This window comes from Fistularia commersonii, chromosome 7 (assembly GCF_037954325.1).
Source record: "Fistularia commersonii isolate RoL2024-O1a breed Wild chromosome 7, RoL_Fcom_v1.0, whole genome shotgun sequence".
NCBI classification, from domain to species: domain Eukaryota; kingdom Metazoa; phylum Chordata; class Actinopteri; order Syngnathiformes; family Fistulariidae; genus Fistularia; species Fistularia commersonii.
In genome coordinates, this window is record NC_141290.1 from 7,387,359 (window position 1) to 7,392,500 (window position 5,142).

Below are 5,142 nucleotides of genomic sequence, written 5' to 3' on the forward strand. Positions count from 1 at the left end.
AAGTTCTTTATCTTCTGTAATGTTATTAAAAAAACAAAAATTACTTTTTCATGATATTCTAATATTTTGAGATAGGATTTTTGAGTTTTCTTGAGATGTAAGCCATAATCAATAATATAAAAATAATAAAAGGCTTGCAATATTTCAGTTGATTTGTAATGAATCCAGAATGTATGACAATTTGTTTTTGTAATTGCATCACAGGAGATAAAGAACTTTATCACAATATTCTAATTTTCTGGGACAGTCCTGTACATGTATATAATCAACCTGGTCGTTTGAAACATAAGCAGTCTTTCCCTTGCCTTTAACCATGTACCCAATGTTTAAAACGACTCAGATGCCAAATTATTTTCTGCTAAACTCCAAGAGAGACGTAATCGAGAATCACAGAGCGTCACAGACGTCTGTAAGCTACCATGATAAAATATGATGGTCCGGTCCAGAACCAAGGTCAGACTGGAAGGACTTGTGCAGTCGGCTGCATCGGCTTCCCTTTTCCACTCGCTGCGCCTCAGACCCCCTGTGAAAAATAACTTTCTTACAAACAGCAATTTTTGAATACCTTCAGCTGGAGATTCCCTTTTTAAGCTCTCATTAGTAAGTGGAGATAGGACACTTTATCATGTTTGTTTGTCCGAGCAGTTGTTGAAATGACGTTTTATGCAGTTTTAGCGTTATTACTTTTCATGTAAGAAAGTTGTTTTAATGAATGCACGTGCACTGCTACTTTGGAAAGTCTTGGCAATGATGTTGGGGAAAATATCCCCTGGAAGGATTCAGGATTTAATTAACATTCATGGAACGAGAGTTGTCAACATTATTGTATTATTATCAGTATTATTGTGTCGCCTCCCAGATGCCATTTCTCTGGCTTTTGACAGATTCTTCCACGGTAAATCTGTTTGATGGCATTTCAAAACAGATTATTTTCACAGCACTGGGTGTGTATCGTTATTGTGCAGAACATTTCCATGCAAATATACAATAAAATCAAATTGAATCATCGTGTCTTTCTTTGAACTTTCTTTAAGTCCGAATTTTGTATTAATAGTTAGTGAAACAAGCTCAAGTCCAACCAGACTAATTTGCTTATTTGGAATTTTCCAAGGTATTATTAAATACACTGTTTGATTAAATTAATGTTTCCTTTGATTTCACTTACTCCATATCTATCTATCTATCTATCTATCTATCTATCTATCTATCTATCTATCTATCTATCTATCTATCTATCTATCGATCGATCGATCGATCGATCGATCGATCGATCTATCTATCTATATACACACGCGCACACACACACACACACATATATATATATGATATTTTTTCAAATTATAGGTTATCAATTCATATATATATATATATATATATATATATGTGTGTCATTTTATATCCATTTTTTTTTTCATTTTACTTACTGTTTAAAATCTATATTTACATATTAGATATTTTTCAGATTTTTATTCAGGCTATTTCATTTATACGCACATAATGCTGCTTTTTAAAATTCCCTTTTGTTTTATTTCCTTCATACATGTGTGTATGTAAGTATGTGTATATCATATGTATAGCCAATTCCTGCCAATGCTTTTTTTAAAGCTATTTTTTATTTTAAATTCCTTTTCTGTCATTTACTTCAAACATATCTGTGAAAGTACAGGCACACACGTAGCATTAAATGTCTTTTTTATTTGATTTTACCGTCTTCTTTTGCATACACCATCCTTCCATATTTCTTTGGAAATCACACAGTGCTTATTAAATCAACAGGAAACCCCCATTCTCTCTGAAAACTCCTTCAAGATGGGGGCGCATAATGTAAAATCCATGAATATGAAGCTGAGGAGTTCACCATGACTAATGAAAGTGCTCATCAAAATCAGCGACTACAGTGACACCGAAACAACATGGGAGGAGGAAGTGTTTCAATGTGTAATAAAAGTGAGACCCGACGAAGGCCCGGGCTGCCTGACATTATTTATTAATTCTCCAGCTCACTGAGGCAATCACAGACAGAATCATATTAGTGACTTCTATTGGATACGGATTCTGATCCGCGCTCATGAATACCAAAAAAACAGAAACTTAAGTGGAATGTTAATGGCTTTCGTGGAGGTGATGGATGCGCGACGGGGTGCCGGGTACATTTCTACACAGCGGTGAATCCGCAACGACCCCTGCCTGGGAGGCCGAAGTCAGACGCCGTTCTGATCGATGTGTTTCCTCGGGCGTCATTTGTGTGGACTCTTTTTTTGATTCGCGCCCGTCAGGTTTGATGACGGAGGAGGTTACACAGGAATCTCCATAGATGGCGATGTTTGCAGATGACGTTGTGATATGTAGTGAGAGCAGGGAACAGGTGGAGGAACATCTAGAGAGGTGGAGGTTTTTCACGTCTTTCTTCGGCTAACCTTCATTCCTTTCCTTTCCAGAGCAAGGAAATCATGAAGATGGAGGATTTCAAGTACCAGGGGTCAACAGTCCAGAGCAATGGAGACTGAGAACAAGAGGTGAAGAAACAGGTTCGAGCGGGTCGGAACTGCTGGGGAAAAGTGTCAGGGGTGATAAAAGAGTGTCACCCAGTGGGAAAGGAAAGGTGTACAAGACAGTGATGCTCTATGCTAGGGGGTCCCCAAACTTTTTCCTGCGAGGGCAAAATAACTTTTCCCTCCTCTGCCAGTTTATAGGTGAGGTGTCTAAATGTAAACATTTATCGTATTCAAGAAAGCCACATATAACCAAAAATTAAGCCTTTTAAGGCCGGATCTTGACAGGAAAAAAAAAAATCGGAAAATAGATAATAACATTATTAATGAAATAAATAACACTATTTAAGGAATAAATAATAACCAAATAACCCTTTTCCAGTTTTTCAGAGAAAAAAAGACCAGATAAGGCACAGATTGCTGAAGGGTGGAATAGAAACACAAGTTCTAGGCATGTACAAGTCATGATTACATGGCCAGAATGAAAAAAAAAAATCATAGTGCATCTCTGGTATTGTTCAGGGGCCGGGCAAAATGTGGAGGCAGGCTGTATCCTTTTGGCTCAGGGACTGCATTGACTTTTAAAATTTGATCGACGGGCTGGGTCAGCATAAGATACCATACATATAAAAAAAAAAAATAAAAAAAAAAAACGCATTTGTCAACAGTACACATCAGACTCGTCTGACATTTGCTTTGAAAATAAAACCAGCTTGGTTTTGAAGGCTCTGACGTTTGCTTGCATTTCAAGCACAAACCGATTTTTCCCTCGTAGCTTCACGTCCGGCTCATTCATGTGTGTCAGTACGTCCACAGTAAAGGTTAAATCACAAAGCCAATCTGTGTCATTCAGCTCAGGAAAATTCTCAAGTAGCTCCAAAAATGAAATAATCTCCAACATTCATTGATCCGATCATTCAATCGTTCACATCAAGTATGAATTCCGTACCAATCGTCTTGGGGCCGGATTAAAAAGACCAACGGGCCGGATGTGGCCCGCGGGCTGTGGTTTGCCCACCCCTGGTCTAGACCAGTGGTTCTTAACCTGGGTTCATGGAACCCCAGGGGTTCGGCGAGTCAGTCTCAGGGGTTCGGCGGAGGTCAAGACACACGCCCGACTCACGGAATTTGTGATGACACGCCGAACAAATGGTAACGTATCCTGTTATTGCCAACTTCACCTACTGCAACTCCCTCCATGCTGGCGTCCCAGCAGTGACCATCAGGCCTCTGGAGCTTATTCAGAAAGCGGCAGCCCGCCTGGTGCTCAACCGTCCCAAATTCTCCCACATAACTTCCCTTCTTTTGTCCCTACACTGGCTCTCGGCTTAAGGAGACCCTGTTTAAGTCCCTGGTGCTCGCCTACCGGGCAGTGAATGGAACAGCCCCGTCATATCTTCAGGATATGGTCAAGCAACACGTCCCTACCCGTCTTCTCCGATCTGCCACCTCTGGACAACCTTCCACCCCGTCACCCAGAGCCCCCGGCTCCCGATCGAACCGGTCTCGGCTCTTCTCGGTCTTGACTCCTCAGTGGTGGAACGCACTCCCGAAAAAGGTCAGAACAGCGGGGTTGCTGGCCATCTTTCGCCGTGAGCTGAAAACATACCTCTTCACCAAGCACTACCCTACGAATCACACTTTGCCCCAAACCCCCTTGTTGAAAAAAAAAGAAAAGGATGAAATGAATGTATGTATGTATACGGTTCTGAGATGGCTCTTTGGTTGAGTGGTCACTTCTGACTTCTGACTACTGGTTCTTCGGATCTTCGATGACTAAATTGCACTTCTTGTGAGTCGCTTTGGATAAAAGCGTCTGCCAAATGACTGGAATGTAATGTAATGCTAAGAAAGCCCTGAGAATTTTCATACAGTTTGTTGCAGCATATCTTTGCCAGCGATCCTTTGAGGACGCTGGATGTAAAAACGAAGAAAAGGAAGACTTTGTTGTGAAAATGACATGAGTGGCACTGGCCAAGGTGAAGCAGCGCTTTTTTGAACTGGACTCTCAAAGGCAACAGCAGAAGTCACACTGATTTAAAATAAGTATTCATTCTTATGTTTTTGTGTGAAAATCATCTTTTGCTGGTTTTGTTTATTTTACACAGCAATGTTGATGCATGGTTCATTTTGTGCACCAGTAAAACATACAGGGCTGTCTCAGAAAATTAGAATATTGTGATAAAGTTCTTCTGTAATGCAATTAAAAAAACAAAAATTACTTTTTCATGATATTCTAATATTTTGAGATAGGATTTTTGAGTTTTCTAAAGATGTAAGCCATAATCAGCAATATCAAAATAATAAAAGGCTTGCACTATTTCAGCTGATTTGTACTGAATCCAGAATGTATGACATTTTTGTTTTTGTAATTGCATTACAGAAGATAAAGAACTTTATCACAATATTCTAATTTTCTGAGACAGTCCTGTATACCCATGTCTTGAATTTGAAAAAAATAATCATATTTTATTTTTCCAAATAAAGAAGGATTCGGTGAATACGCAGATGACAAGGTCAAGAACCGCTGGTCTAGACATCACAACATTGATGAAAAGATAGCGGGCAGAGCTGGAGGTCGCAGAGATTAAGATGGTGAGGTTTTCTTTGGGAGTGACCAGGATGGATAGGATCCGGAATGAGTCCATCA